Here is a 25,944-nt window from a genome sequence, read left to right as displayed (position 1 = left end):
GGTTAGGTCAGGGTGTGACTAGGGTGGGTACTCTAGTTTTTTGTATTTCTATGTTGGCCTGATATGGTTCCCAATCAGAGTCTATCGTTGTCTCTGATTGGGGATCATATTTAGGCAGCCTTTTCCCAGCTGTTGTTTGTGGGATCTTGTCTATGTATAGTTGCCTACGAGAGGCATGTTTTGGTTTGCTCTTTATTGGTTTCTGTGAGTTTCATCTAATAAACATGTGGAACTCTAGGCACGCTGCACCTTGGTCTACTCATTTCGACGATCGTGACAGCTAGTCTTTTGACTGAATTATTAGATATTGAGTTGGGTCTGCCGTGTTTTGATAGAGTTAGTGTATGTAGAGAAAGTTTTTTGCATTTTGAAATGTAGATTTGGTATTTATTAATGAATAAAACGTGGTTTGAGCAGAAAATGTACTATTTGGCTAATTGTGTGATGTAGGTGTGTTGCTGTAATGAGTTTAGTAAAAGTATGTACAGGTAAACACTTGTAAGCGATTGTAAAAAAAACTGTAAGACTATGTTGGTGTTTCCTTTGTTTTGGCAGTTACCTGTAGGTGTATGTTACTCATCACTGCAATCCATCTGTTCTTGTACTTTATGCTGGTCTACATTGACATAGATCTGTTGTTGTACTTTATGCTGGTCTACATTGACATAGATCTGTTGTTGTACTTTATGCTGGTCTACATTGACATAGATCTGTTGTTGTACTTTATGCTGGTCTACATTGACATAGATCTGTTGTTGTACTTTATGCTGGTCTACATTGACATAGATCTGTTGTTGTACTTTATGCTGGTCTACACTGACATAGATCTGTTGTTGTACTTTATGCAGATCTACATTGACATCGATCTGTTGTTGTACTTTATGCTGGTATACATTGACATAGTTTTGACAAAATCATGTCTCTTACATACTAATGGCTCAAATTAAAGTTTAATTGATAAATCATGATGATGTCATTAGAATACAATATTAGTTGATACTAAAATATAGTATTTCTTGGAACTTTTGAGTCAAGGATATGTTTCTGTACATGTCTGTATTATTTTCGTTTATTAGAAAGAAAATGTATTTGTTCCATTGGTTGGCTGTGTGAGAGAAAGAGAGAAACAGAGAGACAGAAAGAGACAAAGAGAGAGGGAGTGAGAGAGAACAGGCCTGAACCTGAAAAAAATAAATAAGAGTTGAGCAACTGAAATTAACTTTTGACGACGAAGGATCATTCCAGACTCTGCTTCTGTTGAGAGAGAGATAAAAGGTAAGACGACGATTGTGTATTCATATAGTTGATGATATTGTTATGTGTATTAATATAGTTGATGATATTGTTGTGTGTATTAATATAGTTGATGATATTGTTATGTGTATTAATATAGTTGATGGTATTGTTGTGTGTATTAATATAGTTGATGATATTGTTATGTGTATTAATATAGTTGATGATATTGTTATGTGTATTCATATAGTTGATGATATTGTTATGTGTATTAATATAGTTGATGTTTTTGGTGGACAGAGTGTTATAATAGGCCTACTCTCCTTAAAATGTATTTGATGTAAATTAGATGTGGATTCGTTCAGTGCCCACCTGTGTTCCCCAGGGTGATCTCCTACTGTATCGTAGGTCTATAGACTTGTCTTCTCTAAACAGGCTTAAAACACAACAAGCAACAAACAAACATTTTCTCTTTCTAATCTACTGTTAACTCTTTTCACTCAGGAAGGTATGTTGTTTGAAAGAGAGACAACTAAATATTGTGAAGAGACTTACAACAACTTACACTTCCTCAAAACAGGTTGAGTGAATTCATTAGTGCCCACCATAGCAAAATGTTTGGCAGCTTAAACCATTTAGGTCACATTGTACAGCATTTGGAGTAAACTGTTTATGCAATGTTGCAAAACTGTTGGCTGTGGAGTAAACTAATGAATACAACCCAGGTTGTTGCCTACGACTCGGCATGTTGATGCCTGCCTCTTGCTGAAACCTGAACGTAGCCTGAGGGGTATACTATCATACAGGCTTGATATACTGGTTTTCTAAAGCTAGCCAGCTTCAGTTAGCTTCACATTAGAGCTCATCCATAAGAATATATGGCGCGCTAGTCATCAGGATGTCCAGAGAGGACATATGAATATAAAATAACTCCCACGTTATGTTGAGATCACACTTTATTTATCTCATGATCACTAATAACAAAAGTTGTTTTGTTGAGAACACGAGATAAACTCTATAATTAGGAGTGGACATATCGATGATAGATTGACAGTATGGCTGAGGATGCAGAGCCCACGGTGGGGAAACGCATACATTTGTATTGATTGCTACAATAAGGGATGGTACATTTCCTGATGGCATCATGCTTTCATTTGTGTTTGGAGCTCATTATCAGTTTAGGCAGCTAAACACTGGAGGGGCATTTAAACCCTGAACAATGCTTGACAGGCAACACTGTCCTCCAGGCTCTCTGCTATCCCCAAGAACACAGCCAATCGCATGCAACAATGCAGCTAACTTGGCTAGTCTTGTGAGCAAGCTAGTGTTAGGTTGCGTCAATCAAATCTGGTATCAGGACAAAGTGCGACACGGAGTCACCGAATATATTCTATGTCTTTTTATTATAGTCAAGCGATAAATGGTAAATGCAATCTTCGTGTACATGGGTTCCCTGTAACACCACGCAGGGCAAACAGAGAACTAACTGTTCAAACACAAAGTTCTTCTTTAATACTCTGACAGAGATAGTTCCCGCTCAGAGCAGGCCTGTCAGAGTAGAGGCTGAGCGTGGTTTAGACTTGCTCAGCCTATCGCAGGCGCCCAGGCTGGTCCCAGCCTCTTGGCGCATCACTGTCTTCCAGCTTATCTTCGTGTTTGCACCCGAGAGTCAGCAACCCCAAGGACAGTGCCTGTTTTTATGCTACAGTTATTTTCCACTCTACCAGTTCCTCACGGACACATGTCCTTGAGCAGCTTCACAACCAGGCTGTGTGTGTGTGTGTGTGTGTGTGTGTGTGTGTGTGTGTGTGTGTGTGTGTGTGTGTGTGTGTGTGTGTGTGTGTGTGTGTGTGTGTGTGTGTGTGTGTGTGTGTGTGTGTGTGTGTGTGTGTGTCACGAGTCTAACTCAGCCTACACCCCTGCTGCACAGCAACCCTCCAGTTAGTCACGTCTATTATATGTTGCTCAATCTATGTTAATACAATACAAACCTGTTATGTTTAACATTCATGTATTCATAAGCTATGCACCACATCTAGTTTAAGAAAATATATCCCAACACTAGCTAGCTATGTAGTCTTCTTATTTATGTTGGTTGTCAGCTAGCTAGTTAGCTATGTAGTCTTCTTATCTATGTTGGCTGTCAGCTAGCTAGCTAGTTAGCTATGTATTCTTCTTATCTATGTTGGTTTTTAGCTAGCTAGCTAGCTGGTTAGCTATGTAGTCTTCTTATCTATGTTGGTTGTTAGCTAGTGTCATGACGTTGGCCTGTGGGTAAGGTTTATGACCCCCCCCCCATAAATACCTTTCTCCCTTCCCCTCTCTTACTGACCCTATGAAGGACTGCTGTCCTGTTAAATATAGAGAGTCTGGGAACATCAAACAAATGAGGAAAGGAACCATATTTTGGTAATAAAACCAGTTGGAAATATGCTTGATAACGTAATGAGTATGTATGTCAGGTTCGTTGTTATCTGGGACATTATGATTGATGACAGGACGACATAAACTGTACCTGAGAAAGTATACACCCTCTAGTTATCAGAGTCACCTGGAATTGTTATGCAATTGAAATGTTTGATATTGAAATTGTTTGTTAGGAGATTAAATGTAATTTTAGCTTCCAAATGAGAGAATTGGGTTTTCATAAGGAAAGTGCCCTGCTCGATCAGTGGCCCAACCCTGTGAAGAGACAGGGGTTATAAACGATGAAACACCTCCTTCCCCCCTCTCCACTATATAAGCCTTTGACGAAAAGATAACCACGTAGTTCCAGTACGGGAGGTCTGCAGCCTCTACGTTAGAAGGACACACAGGTCAAGTACAGAAAATGCCAACCTCGGCGTGAGCTTTGATGGCGAATGGTATGAACTTTGAGCTTATTCACTACAGAAGTGATACTTCCTAGCCGCTGTCGACGTGGGCTAGGAAAGGACGGACGACGGATCCAGTCTAACAAACAGACGAAGATACCACCACGTATCGAATTTACCACCAGAGACATTGTTCCGAGTACAGGAAGATCTGTTGGCCAACCCGGCCAGCATCTACGACCAATCTACCGAAGCGCAGCTCAGAGTAAATAGTTATTGCATTTTCCTTTTCCAAATGGGCGGTAATTTAGAATGCATAAGATAATGTATTTACGATAGCATAGCTGCTGTTTCTCTGGTCCTAAATCTTCCCGCTCTTTCATTCAAGCCCAACCCCCTTTCCTTTGTGTAACTAGCCATGATACAGGTTCCGTCCACCAGGACGTTTTCTGTATGACATCATTGTATTCTGTGTATTTGTAATTCTGTGTGATTAGTTAGGTATTTAGTAAATAAATAATTAAACCCAATTTTGTATTGCTGATTCAACTTGTTAGCCAGGGTTTGTGAAGATAACCAAGAATTTACAACTTTCATTATGAGACTGAAAATAAGATAAGGGTTAATAGTGACTGCTACCGATGTAAAATATTACTAAGTATTTTAAGAGTTTATTCGGAAGATAACGGCTCTATAAACGTTCTTCCGTGGTGCCCCGACTTTCTAGTTAATTACAGTTACATGATTAGCTTAATCAGGTAATATTAATTACAGAGAGAATTTTATAGGTTAGCATGTCATATCACTTAATCCGGCATAGCCAAAGACACGACACTAGCTAGCTATGTAGTCTTCTTATCTATGTTGGTTGTCAGCTAGCTAGCTAGTTAGCTATGTATTCTTCTTATCTATGTTGGTTGTCAGCTAGCTACCTAGTTAGCTATGTAGTCTTCTTATCTATGTTGGTTGTCAGCTAGCTAGCTAGTTAGCTATGTAGTCTTCTCATCTATGTTGGTTGTTAGCTAGCTAGCTAGTTAGCTATGTAGTCTTATCTATGTTGGTTGTTTGCTAGCTAGCTAGTTAGCTATGTAGTCCTCTTATCTATGTTGGTTGTTAGCTTGCATAACTGATATGTGTTTAATTGTAAGGGACACTTCATGTTTTATGGATAATATTTAAATGTACAGAGTGGGTGAGCTCCATTCCTGACAGGCTGATCAGATTCAATCAGGATGCTGCCTAGTTGGCTGTTTCATAGGTAAAGCACCATGCAGGCAGATTAGCTGCCAGTGTTTTATAGGCTGATACATATACTGTAATCCAGAGTTGGTGAGCTCTATTCCTGACAGGATGATCAGATTCAATAGCAGCCTCAGAGGATGTTGCCTTGTAGGCTGTTTCATATGTAAGGCACCTAGCATGTGGCCAAATGCTGAAGATTGTATAGATTAGAACAGGACTGTGCATTTTTGTGTTTTTTCCCTTCTTTACTGTAATTGTGTTTTATTTTTACACATTTGGAACCAAAGGCCATGTATGTTGGATTTGTTGTTGATCACTGGCAGCAATTTCAGGTTGCTAAAAAAGCTTTTACTGAAGCAATTCTGTCACTTCCTGTTTGTTTCTACTGTACATTCTATAAAGTAAAGATGACTCATTTTGAATGGTGCCAAAGCAAACAAACAAAACAAACACAAAAATGCCACAACCAAACAATATGATGCATGGAGAGAGTCTTCAATGAATGGGGAAGTATTTATCCCGGGACACACCCGAGCCAAGGTGTGTCCCATTTCGCTAACGACCCTCCAGGCTCCGCCCACCGACATCCTATTAAGGAAAACAAGAGCAAAGAGAAAGAATTCGGCAGACAGAGTGGGAGGGTCGTCACAGTATGTTGCCAAAAATGCACACATTCGACACTCAACACAAAAATCTAGAGTGGTTTACAGTAAAATCTAGAGTGGTTTACAGTAAAATCTAGAGTGGTTTACAGTAAAAGGAAACTGAATTATAAAAAACAATGGATTTTATATTGTCTATTGTCTGCAGGTAGAACTGAAACATGAAAAGTAATGCAGTTTATGTAATGCCATCAACTGTTAGTATTTTGAAAGTCGTTGTGCTATGATTGATTATATGTTCCTCTTGGATAGAAAACATGTGTTAGTGTTTTGACAGAATGGACGTGGTCCATTCTGGACGTGGTCAAGTCAAATTCAATATATCAATATTCATATATTATACTTCTACATTTAACATTTCATATGATAATGTAATTGTATCATAGTTCCACTATAGTGTAGTGATCCTCTACATTTCATATGATAATGTAATTGTATCATAGTTCCTCTAAAGTGCAGTATCCTCTACATTTCATATATTTTTTTCATAGTTCCACTTTAATTATTCCTCTACTTTCATAATAATATTTATCATAGCTCCACTAAAGTGCAGTGATCCTCGCTATATGAGCCACTTCACAATTCCAACCAAGTGACCCAATTGGTGCCAATGGCGCGATGCGTAGGTTGTTGGCCTTTTACATGTGCGACCTGGGTTCACTTCCCTGCCCAGCTGTTTGCTACATTGGTGTCAGAAGTGGTATGGTGTCTGTGAGGTCATCAAAATGGACCGGATGTGTGAGGGGTCTGAGTAGTCGAAGCACGGGACTAATTAATCTAACCACACTGTCCAATTTCAAAAAGGCTTTACAACGAAAGCAAAACATTAGATTATGTCAGCAGAGTACCCAGCCAGAAATAATCAGACACCCATTTTTCAAGCTAGCATATAATGTCACAAAAACCAAAACCACAGCTAAATGCAGCACTAACCTTTGATGATCTTCATCAGATGACACTCCTAGGACATTATGTTATACAATTCATGCATGTTTTGTTCAATCAAGTTCATATTTATATAAAAATCAGCTTTTTACATTAGCATGTGACATTCAGAACTAGCATACCCACCGAAAACTTCCGGTGAATTTACAAAATTACTCACGATTACTCACATTTTGCAATATTCTGAGTAGATAGCCCGGCCATCATGTCTAGCTATTTTGACACCCACCAAGTTTGGCACTCACCAAACTCAGATTTACTATAAGAAAAATTGGATTACCTATGCTGTTTTGGTTCCAAATAATCCATAGTTATATCCAAATAGCTGCGTTTTGTTCTTGTGTTCAAGACAGTATCCGAAAGGTGACGCCGGCGTGTATCGTGACAAAAAAATTCTAAATATTCCATTACCGTACTTCGAAGCATGTCAAACGCTGTTTAAAATCAATTTTTATGCGATTTTTCTCGTAAAAAAGCGATAATATTCCGACCGGGAGACCTTGTTTTTGTTCAAACACTGAAAATAGAAAATGGAGTCTTCACATGCACGCGCGCACCAGTGTCATTGTTCTCAGAACAACCACTTTCCAAAAGCCCTACTGTTTTTCGCCCAGGGACTGCAGAGTTATCATTCCCCGTTCTGGCGCCTTCTGAGAGCCTATGGGAGCCTTAGAAAATGTCACGTTACAGCAGAGATCCTCTATTTTTGATAAAGAGGCTACAGAAGGCCAAGAAATGTTCAGACAGGGCACTTCCCATATAGAATCTTCTCAGGTTTTGGCCTGCCGTATGAGTTCTGCTATACTCACAGACACCATTCAAACAGTTTTAGAAACTTTAGGGTGTTTTCTATCCAAATCAAATCATTATATGCATATTCTAGTTTCTGGGCAGGAGTAATAACCAGATTAAATCGGGTACGTTTTTTTATCCGGCCGTGAAAATACTTCCCCCTATCCTAAACAGGTTAACAAACAGTGTCATATTATTATTATTATTATTATTATTATTATTGTTATTGTTGTTGCTGTAATGTCTGTAACTACCTTAACAAACAGTGACTTATTATTATTATTATTATTATTGTTATTGTTATTGTTCTGTCTATAACTACCTTAACAAACAGTGACTTATTATTATTATTATTATTATTATTATTATTGTTGTTGCTGTACTGTCTAGAACTACCTTAACTAACAGTGACTTATTATTATTATTATTATTATTATTGTTTCTGTACTGTCTATAAATACCTTAACAAACAGTGACTTATTATTATTATTATTATTATTATTATTATTATTGTTGTTGCTGTGCTGTCTAGAACTACCTTAACAAACAGTGACATAATTATTATTATTATTATTATTATTATTGTTGTTGTTCTGTCTATAACTACCTTATTTAACTAACAGTGACTTATTATTATTATTATTATTATTATTATTGTTGTTGCTGTACTGTCTAGAACTACCTTAACAAACAGTGACTTATTATTATTATTGACAGTTACCATGGAGATGAAATGTCACACCTACAAGTTAATGTGATGCATTAAATCACCTGACTGTTTCTATGTCTGTTAGTAAATGTTTTATTTATCAAAGAGATAATGAATAAATGAGAACAATTGACAATCAAGAATTAGTTGTTACTGTGTTAACCACAACCAACATGCTGGATCTCTGTTTAGGGGTCAGTGCTCTAAAATGAGTCTCTCTGGGGAGAGAGAAGAGGGGGGCCCTGCCTCTAAAATGAGAATCTCTGGGAGACATGACAACAAAGCTAAGAGGTAAGATGACAGTTTTATGAATAATTTATTAAGTTTATTTCCAAAATAAATAGCTATGTTAAGATGAATGCAGTTACTGTAAATCTCTCTGGATAAGAGCATCTGCTAAATCAGGGGATCTCAATCCGGGGTCTGTGGAGGTACTGCAGGGGCTCTACGGCACCCTGACTGTACTCGTTGCAATGTAACACATTTGATAGAATTTTCACATGACACTACCACTTTTCCTACTATTAATTATTGCCTAATATAATGGAATGCATATTTTCTTTACCAATTCTGATCGTTGTTACAATAACAATTTTGACAATTTTACTGTTATATCAACACACTCTTCACTCCCGTTTAACAACTCTAAATAGCTTTAGCATAGTAGGCATCAAGTCCCTTGCCAATAATGTTGCCTACAACGTTGCATACAATGTTCATTTTCATCAAACACATATTACGCCCGAGATGCCTTCAATTTGCCTAATTTATAGCCATGCCCAATTTAGGATTATTTTTTAACAACGTGATGTTGCGCTCCAAAGGGATATCTTGAAATAACATGATGTAGATAATTAAATAATCAAAAGAAAAACGTGTTTATTTTACACTTTTACAGTGGGGGAAAAAGTATTTGATCCCCTGCTGATTTTGTACGTTTGCCCACTGATAAAGAAATGATCAGTCTATAATTTTAATGGTAGGTTTATTTGAAAAGTGAGAGACAGAATAACAACAAAAAAATCCAGAGAAACGCATGTCAAAAATGTTATAAATTGATTTACTACCAGCAGCATCCTAGTTATCCTAGCTAGTCGGTACAGCTAGGTAAGCTAGCTAGCTACTCTACCAGCAGCATCCTAGTTATCCTAGCTAGTCGGTACAGCTAGGTAAGCTAGCTAGCTACTCTACCAGCAGTATCCTAGTTATCCTAGCTACCAGTACATCATCACCGGCTGCCTGCATTTCTTGTGGACCGATGGAGCTCCCCAGTTGTTTCTTCCACCTCTTCAATCCCGTGGAGGGCTTGTCCCTCTATCGTTGACGGATGCTGGCTACCTCTGTCAGGTTCTCCTCTCTTCACTAGATGGACGGTAACTTTAGTGTTTAACCCCTCTGTATCCAAGGACTAATCTTTTGAATATTATTTTCAGGGCGCCTCAAGTAGGCTGGACACATGACGTTTTTTTTAATTCTCAGCTGCCTCACCAATGTCTGTAGGTGAATTAATAACTTTTAATTGCTAAATATTTTCAATAGATGGCAGCATAAGACCACGAAGCATCAGTTATAGGCTACAAGCAGCAATATGATTGAAATAAAATAGCATGCAACCACAGACTATATGTCCCATGATTTTCTAAAATGGTCACTCATTACTTTAGTTAGCTATATATCTCGTATTAGGCCTGTGTTGCTTTTGGGAGAGCAAATAAATAGTGACTATAGCAGGTATTGAACCCCTGGTAAATGATCACTACTCAGAACTTCAACCTCAGTATACATACATTATGAAACATCATCTTAATATCTGATATTGCGAGTAAACAACCTCGGAATAGAAAAGATGAGCATGTCTTCCAGCCCGCCAATAAATGACATAATTCAACCCTCCCGGTTAGTAAATTTACCTCAACATTTTACCTTTAAATTAAATTTACCTCCACATGCCCCTGGCTTGCTCGAGAAGGCAGAGCGGGTCGATGCTGGTTGATGAATTAGAGAATGAATGTACTGGGAAAATATGTTTTTCTCGACCAGAGGTGACTGAATTAATGTTCAGGCTTAATGATAATCTTTATATTAATGAAGTGTAAAACATGAGCATAAAAACAGGGAATAATAAACATCAACGATCGTTATATTACTTCACAGTAATCTGTTAAATGCTTTTTCAGTCCTTCCTCTTGCGTTAGCAGTGTGGAAATGGACAGAAAGAAGCCACACAGGAGTTTTCCTGTGAGGGGAGTGGCGATGCATCCAGGGAAAAAGCTAAACTAGTATTCTGAAATATCATTTGTGGTCTTATGCTGCCATCTATTGGAATTATGTAACAACTGCAGTAGTACTGAAACGTGTTATTCCTTACTAGAGTAGTAATTACTCAGAATTACTAGTTCATTTTATCACTTACAATCATAAAATAACAACTTATACCATAACAAACAATTAAACTGACATAAACCAAAATCACTATATATGTTGGGGACCCCTTCCCGCTCTGATCCCGGTAACGGGATTTATTGACAAGATACCATGGCGGGAAATTCAAAACTGCAAGAATCAAATAATTTCCATTTCTCAAGCAATCAACTATTTTTCACCATTTGAAAGATAAACATCTCCTAAATCCAACCACATTGTCCGATTTCAAAGAGGTTTTACGGCGAAAGCATAAAGTTAGGTTATGTTAGGAGAGTACATTGAAAATAGCTGTGTGTAATGTTTTGTCAATGCAAAGACAGGCGTCACCAAAAGCAGAAAACCAGCTAAAATTATGCACTAACCTTTGACAATCTTCATCAGATGACACTCCTAGGACATTATGTTAGACAATACGTGCATTTTTTGTTCCATCAAGTTCATATTTATATCTAAAAACAGCATTTTACATCGTGGCGTGATGTTCAGAAAATGTGTTCCCCCAAAAACTGCCGGTGAATTTTCTAAAATACTCATTATAAAACGTGGATAAAATATTAAACTGTTATTCAAAGAATTATAGATTAATATCTCGTGAAAGCAACCGCATTGACAGATTTCAAAATAACTTTACTGGGAAAGCACACTTTGCAATAATCTGACTACTGCACTCAGAAAAATACACTAGGCTATACAGTTAACTGGCATGTTGGAGTCATCTAACATCATAAATAACATTAGAACTATTCCCTTACCTTTAATAATCTTCATCAGACGGCACAGGAATCCCAGGTCCACAACAAATGTTGTTTCTTTCGACAAAGTTCATAATTTATGTCCAAATAACTCCAAGTTGTTCCATGTTGTTAGCGCGTTCGGTAGGCTACTCAAAATGTAGGGCGGGGAGGGAAAAGTCACGACAAAAAGTAAAAAAAAAAATCTATTTACGTTCGTTCAAACATGTCAAACGTTGTTTAGCATCAATCTTTAGGGCCTTGAGAACGTGAAACGGATAAATATTTCAACAGGACCTCTCCTGTGTCTTGATAAACGTTTGAAATACAAAGTCTCATCTCACATGAGCGCGCAATAATGAAGTGACGACATCCCAGGGACGTCAACTTCCCTTCCTTCTCATCCGGTCTCTGTTCATCATAGACGCTTCAAACAACTTTATAAAGATCGTTGACATCTAGTGGAAGCCGTAGGAAGTGCAAAATGAATCCTTTGTCACTGTGTGTTCTATTGGCAATGACTCAAAGATAGTACAGCCACAAAATTCTAATTTCCTGCTTGTATTTTTCTCAGGTTTTTGCCTGCCATATGAGTTCTGTTATACTTACAGACACCATTCAAACAGTTTTTAGAAAATTCAGAGTGTTTTCTATCCAAATCCGTTAATAATATGCATATCCTAGCTTCTGAGTTGGTGTAGGAGGCAGTTAAAAATGGCCACATATTTTTTTCAAAATTCTCAATACTGCCCCCTAGCCCTAACTAGTTTTAACCCACTGTTCCTTGGCTGTCATTGAAAATAAGAATTTGTTCTTAACGGACTTGCCTAGTTAAATAAAGGTAAAATAAATAATCTTCTGTATACCACCCCTACCATTTCACAACACAACTGATTGGCTCAAATGTATTAAGAAGGAAATTAATTAACTAATTCACTTTTAACAAGGTACACCTGTTAATTGAAATGCATTCCAGGTGACTACCTCAAAAAGCTGGTTGAGAGAATGCCAAGAGTGTGCATAGCTGTCATCAAGGTGGCTACTTTGAAGAAACTCAAATATAAAATATATTTTGATTTGTTTAACACTTTTTTTGGTTACTACATGACTCCACATATGTTATTTCATAGTTTTGATGTCTTCACTATTATTCTACAATGTAGAAAATAGTAAAAATAAAGAAAAACCCTGCAATGAGGAGGTGTGTCCAAACTTCTGACTGGTACTGTACATATGGACATACTATGAAGTATGTGCATCAATAGACTCTGAAGGATTCAAGTGGAACTGAGATGAAGTGAATCAGTAGGCCTATGTGATTATGTTACAATTAAGTTACACTTGTTAAATCCACTTCAATCAGTGTAGATGAAGGGGAGGAGACAGGTAGGAATCAAGAATGGTCCACACAAAGGACATCCAGCCATCTTGACACAACTGAGGGAAGCATTGGAGTCAACATGGGCCAGCATCCCTGTGGGACGCTTTCCACACCTTATGTGTCCATTTCTTAATGAGTTGAGGCTGTTCTGAGGACAAAAAAGAGGGGGGACACTCAGTATTAGGAGGGTGTTCTTAATGTTTTGTACACTCAGTGTATGTCTTTTGCTTTATGTAATGCCATATATTTTAATGCTTTATGTAATGTATTTAATCTATTGATATATAATTTTGATACATTTTGAAATGTAGTTACATGGTGATTCATTATGTTTTTCAGAATCCCCAACCAAACTCTGAGACCAGTCTCTCCAGTACCCAGTCATCTGTCCATGAAGAGTGACTCCTCTATGCATCATCCTGTACAGTTTAGTGATGGATCAGGGACCTTTGACCCCAGGTAAGTTACCGGTCAGAATTGATGATATTACTATTGAAGAGGAGAACCTTCAAGATCTGAAACCAGATGTATTTTGTGTATCTGAGTATATACTGTAAAGCATCTGCTTATCATTTGTTGTTTATGTCATATATTTTTTATACAGTGAGTGCACAAAACATTATGAACACCTGCTTTTTCCATGACGTAGATTGACAAGGTGAATCCAGGTGAAAGCAATGATCCTTATTGATGCCACTTGTTAAATCCTCTTCAATCAGTGTAGATGAAGGGGACCAGACAGGTTTAATAGGGATGCATCGATATGACATTTTTGGCCGATACCCATATCCGATATTGTCCTTGCCAAACAACCCGATATCCGATATTTGCCTTGCCAAACAACCCGATATCCGATATTTTCCTTGCCAAACAACCCGATATCCGATATTTTTCTTGCCAAACAACCCGATATCCGATATTTTCCTTGCCAAACAACCCGATATCCGATATTTTTCTTGCCAAACAACCCGATATCCGATATTTTCCTTGCCAAACAACCCGATATCTGATATTTTCCTTGCCAAACAACCCGATATCCGATATTTTCCTTGCCAAACAACCCGATATCCGATATTTTCCTTGCCAAACAACCCGATATCCGATATTTTTCTTGCCAAACAACCCGATATCCGATATTTTCCTTGCCAAACAACCCGATATCCGATATTTTCCTTGCCAAACAACCCGATACCGATAACCGATATTTAAAATTTTAGCTGCCTTCTCAGCATTCTACTACAGTTAAATAGTTGAAACACACACACACACACACACACACACACACACACACACACACACACACACACACACACACACACACACACACACAGACCAAAAAGTTATTTTGTTGGCATTTACGTACAGTGAGGGGAAAAAAGTATTTGATCCCCAGCTGATTTTGTACGTTTGCCCACTGACAAAGTAATGATCAGTCTATAACTTTAATGGTAGGTTAATTTGAACAGTGAGAGACAGAATAACAACAACAAAAAATCCAGAAAAACGCATGTCAAAAATGTTATAAATTGATTTGCATTTTAATGAGGGAAATAAGTATTTGACCCCCTCTCAATCAGATAGATTTCTGACTCCCAGGTGTCTTTTATACAGGTAACGAGCTGAGATTAGGAGCACACTCTTAAAAGGAGTGCTCCTAATCTCAGTTTGTTACCTGTATAAAAGACACCTGTCCACAGAAGCAATCAATCAATCAGATTCCAAACTCTCCACCATGGCCAAGACCAAAGAGCTCTCCAAGGATGTCAGGGACAAGATTGTAGACCTACACAAGGCTGGAATGGGCAACACGACCATCGCCAAGCAGCTTGGTGAAAAGGTGACAACTGTCGTGTCTTTGGCTATGCCGGATTAAGTGATATGACATGCTAACTTAGAAAATGATTTCTCTGTAATTAATATTACCTGATTAAGCTAATCATGTAAATGTAATTAACTAGAAAGTCGGGGCACCACGGAAGAACGTTTATAGAGCCGTTATCTTCCGAATAAACTCTTAAAATACTTAGTAATATTTTACATCGATAGCAGTCAATGTTAACCCTTGTCTTATTTTCAGTCTCATAATGAAAGTTGTAAATTCTTGGTTATCTTCACGAACCCTGGCTAACAAGTTGAATCAGCAATACAAAATTGGGTTTAATTATTTATTTACTAAATACCTAACTAATCACACAGAATTACAAATACACAGAATACAATGATGTCATACAGAAAACATCCCTGGTGGACGGAACCTGTATGAAAGCTGGTTACACAAAGGAAAGGGGGTTGGGCTTGAATGAAAGAGCGGGAAGATTTAGGAACAAAGAAACAGCAGCTATGCTATCGTAAATACATTATCTTATGCATTCTAAATTACCGCCCATTTGGAAAAGGAAAATGCAATAAATATTTACTCTGAGCTGCGCTTCGGTAGATTGGTCGTAGATGCTGGCCGGGTTGGCCAACAGACCTGACTGATCCGTGCGGCGTGACTCACGTAGGAAGTACTGGAACCACCTGGTTATCTTTTCGTCAAAGGATTATATAGTGGAGAGGGGGAGGGAGGTGTTTCATCGTTTATAACCCCTGTCTCTTCACAGGGTTGGGCCACTGATCGAGCAGGGCACTTTCCTTATGAAAACCCAAATCTCTCATTCGGAAGCTAAAATTACATTTCATCTCCTAACAAACATTTTCAATATCAAACATTTCAATTGCATAACAATTCCATGTGACTCTGATAACTACTGGGCGTATACTTTCTCAGATACAGTTTATGTCGTCCTGTCATCAGTCATAATGTCTCAGATGACAACCGAACTGACATACATACTCATTACGTTCCCAAGCATATTTCCAACTGGTTTTATTAACAAAATATGTGGTACCTTTCCCCATTTGTTTGATGTTCCAAGACTCTCTATATTTAACACAGGCTATTCAAGTCCTTCAGTAGATTCAGAGAGGGGGAGAAAGGTATTTATGGGGGGGGGTCATAAACCTTACCCACAGGCCAACGTCATGACACAACAGTTGGTGCGATTATTCGCAAAAGGAAGAAACACAAAAGAACTGTCAATCTCCCTCGGCCTGGGGCTCCATGCAAGATCTCACCTCGTGAAGTTGCAATGATCATGAGAACGGTGAGGAATCAGCCCAGAACTACACGGGAGGATCTTGTCAGGCTGCTGGGACCATAGTCACCAAGAAAACAATTGGTAACACACTACGCCGTGAAGGACTGAAATCCTGCAGCGCCTGCAAGGTCCCCCTGCTCAAGAAAGCACATATACATACCCGTCTGAAATTTGCCAATGAACATCTGAATGATTCAGAGGACAACTGGTGAAAGTGTTGTGGTCAGATGAGACCAAAATGGAGCTCTTTGGCATCAACTCAACTCGCCCTGTTTGGAGGAGGAGGAATGTTGCCTATGACCCCAAGAACACCATCCCCACCGTCAAACATGGAGGTGGAAACATTATGCTTTGGGGTCTTTTTCTGCTAAGGGGACATGACAACTTCACCGCATCAAAGAGATGATGAATGGGGCCATGTAACGTCAAATCTTGGGTGAGAACCTCCTTCCCTCAGCCAGCCACCTCTGTGATTGCCAACAAGGGTTTTGCCACCAAGTACTAAGTCATGTTTTGCAGAGGGGTCAAATACTTATTTCCCTCATTAAAATGCAAATCAATTCATAACATTTTTGACATGCGTTTTTCTGGATTTTTTTGTTGTTATTCTGCCTCTCACTGTTCAAATAAACCTACCATTAAAATGATAGACTGATCATTTCTTTGTCAGTGGGCAAACGTACAAAATCAGCAGGGGATCAAATACTTTTTTCCCCCACTGTATGTCGCCATTACCATTAAAACATAATCAAAACCTATTTATTTTACTTTCTTGCTGCCGGGCGCACCGATTTGTATCAAGAACTGCAACGCTGCTGGGTTGTTAATGCTCAACAGTTTCCCGTGTGTCTCAAAAATGGTCCACCACCCAAAGGACATCCAGCCCACTTGACACAACTGTGGGAATCATAGGAGTCAACATGGGCCAGCATCTCTGTGGAACGTTTTCTACACCTTGAAGAGTCGATGCCTTGACAAGTTGAGGCTAATTGTAGGGCAAAAAGAGGAGGGACACTCAGTATTAGGAGGGTGTTCTTAATGTTTTGTACACTCAGTGTATGTTTTTTGCTTTATGTAATGCCATATATTTTAATGCTTTATGTAATGTATGTAATCTATTGATATATAATTTTGATACATTTTGAAATGTAGTTACATGGTGATTCATTATGTTTTTCAGAATCTCCAACCAAACTCAGTCTCTCCAGAGATCAGTCTCTCCAGTACCCAGTCATCTGTCCATGAAGAGCTACTTCTCTATGGATCAGCCTATGCATTTTAGTAATGGATCAGGGACCTTTGACCCCAGGTAAGTTACCGGTCAGAATTGATGATATTACTATTGAAGAGGAGAACCTTCAAGATCTGAAACCAGATGTATTTTGTGTATCTGAGTATATACTGTAAAGCATCTGCTTATCATTTGTTGTTTATGTCATATATTTTAAGACACTGTGTTTACAAAACATTATGAACACCTGCTCTTTCCATGACGTAGATTGACAAGTTGAATCAAATCAAATTTTATCAGTCACATGCGCCGAATACAGTGAAATGCTTTCCTACAAGCCCTAACCCACAATGCAGTTTAAAAAGTATGAATGAGAATAAGAGATAAAAGTATAGAGCAGCAGTAAAATAACAATTGCTAGACTATATACAGGGGGTACCGGTACAGAGTCAATGTGCGGGGGCACTGGTTAGTCGAGGTAATATGTACATGTAGGTAGAGTTATTAAAGTGACCATGCATAGATGATGACAGAGAGTAGCAGCGGCGTATAGGGGAGGGGGGGCAATGCAAATAGTCTGGGTAGCAATTTGATTAGGTGTTCAGGAGTCTTATGGCTTGGGGTAGAAGTTGTTTAGAAGCCTCTTGGACCTAGACTTGGCGCTCCGGTACCGTTTGCCGTGCGGTAGCAGAGAGAACAGTCTATGACTTGGGTGGTTGGAGTCTTTGACAATTTTTAGGGCAATTCCTCTGACACCGTCTGGTATAGAGGTCCTGGATGGCAGGAAGCTTGGTCCCAGTGATGTACTGGGCCGTTCGCATTACCCTCTGTAGTGCCTTGCGGTCGGAGGCCGAGCAGTTGCCATACCATGCAGTCATGCCACCAGTCAGGATGCTCTCAATGGTGCAGCTGTAGAACCTTTTGAGGATCTGAAGACCCATGCCAAATCTTTTCAGTATTCTTTGGGGGAATAGGTTTTGTCATGCCCTCTTTACGACTGTCTTGGTGTGCTTGGACCATGTTAGTTTGTTGGTGATGCGGACGCCAAGGAACTTGAAGCTCTCAACCTGCTCCACTACAGCCCCGTCGATAAGAATGGGGGCGTGCTTGGTCCTCTTTTTCCTGTAGTCCACAATCATCTCCTTTGTCTTGATCACGTTGAGGGAGAGGTTGTTGTCCTGGGACCACACGGCCAGGTCTCTGACCTCCCTATAGGCTGTCTCATCGTTGTTGGTGATCAGGCCTACCACTGTTGTGTCATCAGCAAACTTAATGATGGTGTTGGAGTCGTGCCTGGCCGTGCAGCCATGAATGAACAGGGAGTACAGGAGGGGACTGAGCACGCACCCCTAAGGGGCCCCCGTGTTGAGGATCAGCGTGGCGGATGTGTTGTTACCTACCCTTACCAGCTGGGGGCGGCCCGTCAGGAAGTCCAGGATCCAGTTGCAGAGGGAGGTGTTTAGTCCCAGGGTCCTTAGCTTAGTGATGAGCTTTGAGGGCACTATGGTGTTGAACGCTGAGCTGTAGTCAATGAATATCATTCTCACATAGGTGTTCCTTTTGTCCAGGTGGGAAAGGGCAGTGTGGAGTGCAATAGAGATTGCATCATCTGTGGATCTGTTGGGGCTGTATGCAAATTGCAGTGGGTCTTGGGTTTCTGGGATGATGGTGTTAATGTGAGCCATGACCAGCCTTTCAAAGCACTTCATGGCTACAGATGTGAGTGTTACGGGTCGGTAGTCATTTAGGCAGGTTACCTTAGTGTTCTTAGGCACAGGGACTATGGTGGTCTGCTTAAAATATGTTGGTATTAAAGACTCGGACAGGGAAAGGTTGAAAATGTCAGTGAAGACACTTGCCAGTTGGTCAGCGCATGCTCAGAGTACACATCCTGGTAATCCGTCTGGCATTGCGGCCTTGTGAATGTTGACCTGTTTAAAGGTCTTACATTGACTGCTGAGAGCGTGATCACATAGTCGTCCGGAAGAGCTGGTGTAGTTGTATTCGATCTCAGTCCTGTATTGATGCTTTGCCTGTTTGATGGTTCATTGGAGGGCATAGCAGGATTTCTTATAGGCTTCCAGGTTAACTCAGTAACACTTTTAGAATATTGAGGTCATATGAAAACATTGTCCAAAACTCCAAAATATACCGTAACCCTAAAGATATTTATTTATTAAATGCATTTTAAGTTATGTAAACCAAAATGTTTTTCTATGTAGGCATCAGTATTTTGTCTCCCCCATACCCCAACTTCTTATCTTGCCAAATTTTTAAGGAGTTTTGTTTACACACCTCCTTGACAGTTTTGTTTACTCCCGCTCCTTGAAACATGAAAAGCTATGATCCCTTGTTGATGTCACTTGTTGAATCCACATCAATCAGTGCCAGGCGCACAGATTAGTGTTAAGACCTGCAACGCTGCTGGGTTTTTCCACGCTTAACAGTTTCCCATGTGTCTCAAAAATGGTCCACCACCCAAAGGACATCCTGCCCACTTGACACAACTGTGAGAATCATAGGAGTCAACATGGGCCAGCATCTCTGTGGAACGATTTCGACACCTTGAAGAGTCAATGCCTTGACGAGTTGAGGTTAATTTTAGGGCAAAAAGGTGGGGGGGGGGCACTCAGTATTAGGAGGGTGTTCTTAATGTTTTGTACACTCAGTGTATGTTTTTTGCTTTATGTAATGCCATATATTTTAATGCTTTATGTAATGTATGTAATCTATCGATATATAATTTGGATATATTTTGAAATGTAGTTACATGGTGATTCATTATGTTTTTCAGAATCTCCAAGCAAACTCAGTCTCTCCAGAGATCAGTCTCTCCAGTACCCAGTCATCTGTCCATGAAGAGCTACTTCTCTATGGATCAGCCTATGCATTTTAGTAATGGATCAGGGACCTTTGACCCCAGGTAAGTTACTGGTCAGAATTGATGATATTACTATTGAAGAGGAGAACCTTCAAGATCTGAAACCTGATGTATTTTGTGTATCTGAGTACATACTGTAATGCATCTGCTTATCATTTGTTGTTTATGTCATATATCTTTTATACAGTGAGTGAACAAAACATTATGAACACCTGCTTTTTCCATTACATAGATTGACAAGGTGAATCCAGGTGAAAGCTATGATCCCTTATTGATGTCACTTGTTAAATCCACTTCAGTCAGTGTAGATGAGGGGAGGAGACAGGTTAAATAATTAGCATCAAGCCTTTAGGTACGTCACTAGATGTTTGTTGTTGTTGTTGTTGTAATGTGTAATTTCTTGTAACTGAGTTTATTAGAGGAATTACTGCACCCTCCTTTATCTCTGTAGTGGATGGTCTACTCTGCCAGAGGATCAGTATCTCTCTCTCCTTTATCTCTGTAGTGGATGGTCTACTCTGCCAGAGGATCAGTATCTCTCTCTCCTTTATCTCTGTAGTGGATGGTCTACTCTGTCAGAGGATCAGTATCTCTCTCTCCGTTATCTCTGTAGTGTATGGTCTACTCTGTTAGAGGATCAGTATCTCTCTCTCCTTTATCTCTGTAGTGGATGGTCTACTGTGTTAGAGGATCAGTATCTCTCTCTCTCCTTTATCTCTGTAGTGGATGGTCTACTCTGTTGGAGGATCAGTATCTCTCTCTCCTTTATCTCTGTAGTGGATGGTCTACTCTGTTAGAGGATCAGTATCTCTCTCTCCTTTATCTCTGTAGTGGATGGTCTACTCTGTCAGAGGATCAGTATCTCTCTCTCCTTTATCTCTGTAGTGTATGGTCTACTCTGTTAGAGGATCAGTATCTCTCTCTCCTTTATCTCTGTAGTGGATGGTCTACTGTGTTAGAGGATCAGTATCTCTCTCTCTCCTTTATCTCTGTAGTGGATGGTCTACTCTGTTGGAGGATCAGTATCTCTCTCTCCTTTATCTCTGTAGTGGATGGTCTACTCTGTTAGAGGATCAGTATCTCTCTCTCCTTTATCTCTGTAGTGGATGGTCTACTCTGTCAGAGGATCAGTATCTCTCCTTTATCTCTGTAGTGGATGGTCTACTCTGCCAGAGGATCAGTATCTCTCTCTCCTTTATCTCTGTAGTGGATGGTCTACTCTGTATCTCTCTCTCCTTTATCTCTGTAGTGGATGGTCTACTCTGTTAGAGGATCAGTATCACTCTCTCCTTTATCTCTGTAGTGGATGGTCTACTCTGTTAGAGGATCAGTATCTCTCTCTCTCCTTTATCTCTGTAGTGGATGGTCTACTCTGTTAGAGGATCAGTATCTCTCTCTCCTTTATCTCTGTAGTGGATGGTCTACTCTGCCAGAGGATCAGTATCTCTCTCTCCTTTATCTCTGTAGTGGATGGTCTACTCTGTATCTCTCTCTCCTTTATCTCTGTAGTGGATGGTCTACTCTGTTAGAGGATCAGTATCTCTCTCTCCTTTATCTCTGTAGTGGATGGTCTACTCTGTTAGAGGATCTGTATCTCTCTCTCCTTTATCTCTGTAGTGGATGGTCTACTCTGTTAGAGGACCAGTATCTCTCTCTCCTTTATCTCTGTAGTGGATGGTCTACTCTGTTAGAGGATCAGTATCTCTCTCTCCTTTATCTCTATAGTGGATGGTCTACTCTGTTAGAGGATCAGTATCTCTCTCTCCTTTATCTCTGTAGTGGATGGTCTACTCTGTTAGAGGATGAGTATCTCTCTCTCCTTTATCTCTGTAGTGGATGGTCTACTCTGTTAGAGGATCAGTATCTCTCTCTCCTTTATCTCTGTAGTGGATGGTCTACTCTGCCAGAGGATCAGTATCTCTCTCTCCTTTATCTCTGTAGTGGATGGTCTACTCTGTATCTCTCTCTCCTTTATCTCTGTAGTGGATGGTCTACTCTGTTAGAGGATCAGTATCTCTCTCTCCTTTATCTCTGTAGTGGATGGTCTACTCTGTTAGAGGATCAGTATCTCTCTCTCCTTTATCTCTGTAGTGGATGGTCTACTCTGCCAGAGGATCAGTCCAGGTGTGCAGTGTGTCAGCAGGTTCTGAGGGATCCGGTCTCCATCACCTGTGGACACAGGTTCTGCAGACAGTGCATCACCAGATACTGGGAGAAACCTGCTCCTTCAGGAGACTATGACTGCCCTCAGTGTAGAAAGAGATCCAGAACACTTCCTGTACTACAGCACCTGAGGGAATCCAATGATGCAAGAGGCTCTGAAAACAGTAAGAACACTTGCAGACCTGTGCTAAGTCAATACCTCAATATGATTTAAATGTAGTTAACCTCTTACATCTAGACGTTGCGCTAGCGGAACACCTGCTCCAATATCCAATGATAGGCGTGGCGCGAATTACAAATTCCTCAAAAATACAAAAACTTCAATTTTTCAAACATATGACTATTTCACAGCATTTTAAAGACAAGACTCTCCTTTATGTAACCACACTGTCCGATTTCAAAAAGGCTTTACAGCGAAAGCAAAACATTAGATTATGTCAGCAAAGTACCCAGCCAGAAATAATCAGACACCCATTTTTCAAGCTAGCATATAATGTCACAAAAACCCAGAAGACAGCTAAATGCAGCACTAACCTTTGATGATCTTCATCAGATGACACACCTAGGACATTATGTTATACAATGCATGCATGTTTTGTTCAATCAAGTTCATATTTATATCAAAAAACAGCTTTTTACATTAGCATGTGACGTTCAGAACTAGCATACCCCCCGCAAACTTCCGGGGAATTTACTAACAATTTACTAAATTACTCACGATAAACGTTCACAAAAAGCATAACAATTATTTTAAGAATTATAGATACAGAACTCCTCTATGCACTCGATATGTCCGATTTGAAAATAGCTTTTTGGTGAAAGCACATTTTGCAATATTCTAAGTACATAGCCCAGCCATCACGGGCTAGCTATTTAGACACCCGGCAAGTTAAGCCTTCACCAAAATCAGATTTACTATTACAAAAATGTTATGACCTTTGTTGTCTTCGTCAGAATGCACTCCCAGGACTGCTACTTCAATAACAAATGTTGGTTTGGTCCCAAATAATCCGTCGTTATATCCGAATAGCGGCGTTTTGTTCGTGTGTTCCAGAAACTATCCGAAATGGTATATCAGGGTCGCGCGCATGGCGCAATTCGTGACAAAAAAATTCTAAATATTCCATTACCGTACTTCGAAGCATGTCAACCGCTGTTTAAAATCATTTTTTATGCAATTTATCTCGTAAAAACGCGATAATATTCCGACCGGGAATCTCCTTTTCGGCAAACAGAGGAAAAATCACAAAGACGGGGGCAGCCAGGGCACGCGCCTAAGCCCACAGTCCCTTGATCGGCCACTTGAGAAAGGCGATAATGTGTTTCAGCCTGGGGCTGGGATGACGACATTCTGTTTTTTCCCGGGCTCTGAGAGCCTATGGAAGACGTAGGAAGTGTCACGTTAGAGCAGAGATCCTTTGTAAAAGATAGAGATGGCAAAGAAGTTCAAGAAATGCTCAGACAGGCCACTTCCTGTAAAGGAATCTCTCAGGTTTTGACCTGCCATTTGAGTTCTGTTATACTCACAGACACCATTCAAACAGTTTTAGAAACTTTGGAGTGTTTTATATCCAAAGCCAATAATTATATGCATATTCTAGTTACTGGGCAGGAGTAGTAACCAGATTAAATCGGGTATGTTTTTATCCAGCCGTGAAAATACTGCCCCCTAGCCATAACAGGTTAACTACAATAATATGAGATAATATAAGTTACTGTAGTTGTGCAGGCCCACATTTCATCCTGTCAATGAATATGTCTGATACACATCCTTTTACTCCTCCCTTGTAGTGGATGACAGCGTGCAGAGAGCTATAGTAAACCATAAAGCCAGTCTGAAAAGGAGGTATGAATGTGTGATAGAAGGCATGGAAACAGCAGGGAACCAAACTCCCCTCAACAGGATTTACACAGAGCTCTACATCACAGAAGGAGAGAGTGAAGGTGTTAACAATGAACATGAGGTGTGGCAGCTAGAGACAGCATCCAGGACACCAACCTCACATGACACAGCAATCCACTGCAATGACATCTTTAAACCCTTACCTGGCCAAGAGAGAAGCATCAGAACTGTGCTGACGAAGGGCATCGCTGGAATCGGGAAAACTGTCTCTGTGCAGAAGTTCATCCTAGACTGGGCTGAAGGGAAGGCAAACCAAGATGTGGAGATCATATTTGTGCTTCCTTTCCGGGAGCTGAACTTGATCAAAGATCTCCAGTACAGTCTTCTCAGACTTTTAAATGACTTCCACACAGAACTAGACATAGGCAATGCAAAGAAACTCACTGCCTGTAAAGCTATGTTCATCTTTGATGGTTTGGATGAAAGCAGACTTCCATTGGATTTCCAGCACAATGAAAAGGTGTCTGATGTCACCCAGACATCATCTGTTGATGTTCTGCTGACAAACCTCATCAAGGGGAATCTGCTTCCCTCTGCTCTCCTATGGATAACCTCCCGACCTGCAGCAGCCAATCAGATCCCCCCTAAGTGTATTGACCAGGTGACAGAGGTACGAGGGTTCAATGACCCACAGAAGGAGGAGTACTTCAGGAAGAGATTCAGTGATGAGGGCCTGGCCAGCAGAATCATCTCACACATAAAGACATCAAGGAGCCTCCACATCATGTGCCACATGCCGGTGTTCTGTTGGATTTCTGCAATAGTCCTTGAACACATGTTGAGTACAGACAAGAGGAGAGAGATGCCCACGACTCTGACTGAGATGTCCATACACTTCCTGCTCATTCAGACCAGCCTGAAGAACCAGAAATATCATGGAAGAGATGAGATGGATCAAGAGGAGCTCATGGAGTCAGATAAGGAAATTCTTCTGAAGCTGGGGAAGCTGGCGTTTGACAATCTGGAGAAGGGTAATCTCATGTTCTATGAAGAAGACCTGAAAGAGTGTGGCCTTGATGTCAAAGAAGCCTCAGTGTACTCAGGAGTGTGCACACAAATCTTTAAAGAAGAGTCTGTGTTATTTCAGAGAGTGGTATACTGCTTTGTTCATCTGAGCATTCAGGAGTTTCTCTCAGCTGTCTACATGTACCATTGTTACACTGCCAGGAACATGGATGCACTGAAGCCCTTCCTCAAAAGAAAGTCTAGAGGTGTGTCTGAAGAGCTAACCTTGCATGAGCTGCTGAAGTGTACCGTGGATAAAGCCTTGGAGAGTAAGAATGGACACCTGGACCTTTTTGTCCGCTTCCTTCATGGCATGTCACTGGAGTCCAATCAGAAACTCCCTACGAGGTCTGGTGACACAGACAGAAAGCAGTCCGGAGAGCGTCCAGAAAATAATCCGATCCCTTAAGGTGATGCAGAGGAAGAACATGTCCCCAGAGAGGTGCATCAATCTCTTCCACTGTCTGATAGAGATGAAAGACCATTCAGTACAGAATGTAATCGAAGTGTACTTGAGGTCAGAAAAGAGATCCAAAAACCTCACACATGCTCAGTGTTCAGCACTGGCCTACATGCTGCAGATATCAGAGGAGGTTCTGGATGTGTTTGACCTGAAGGAATACAAGACATCAGAGGAGGGTCGTAGGAGACTGCTCCCAGCTGTGAGAGGCTGCAGGAAAGCTCTGTAA

The 25,944-nt window shown here is 40.1% G+C and overlaps 1 pseudogene; it reads left to right on the top strand.

Annotated features, from left to right (window-relative positions):
• The first annotated feature begins 1,212 nt into the window (after positions 1–1,212).
• On the top strand, positions 1,213–25,944 carry LOC123735844 (NLR family CARD domain-containing protein 3-like; annotated as a pseudogene).

Source organism: Salmo salar, unplaced genomic scaffold (genome assembly GCF_905237065.1).
Source record: "Salmo salar unplaced genomic scaffold, Ssal_v3.1, whole genome shotgun sequence".
Lineage (NCBI taxonomy): Eukaryota > Metazoa > Chordata > Actinopteri > Salmoniformes > Salmonidae > Salmo > Salmo salar.
This window is presented reverse-complemented; position numbering and strand designations above follow the sequence as displayed.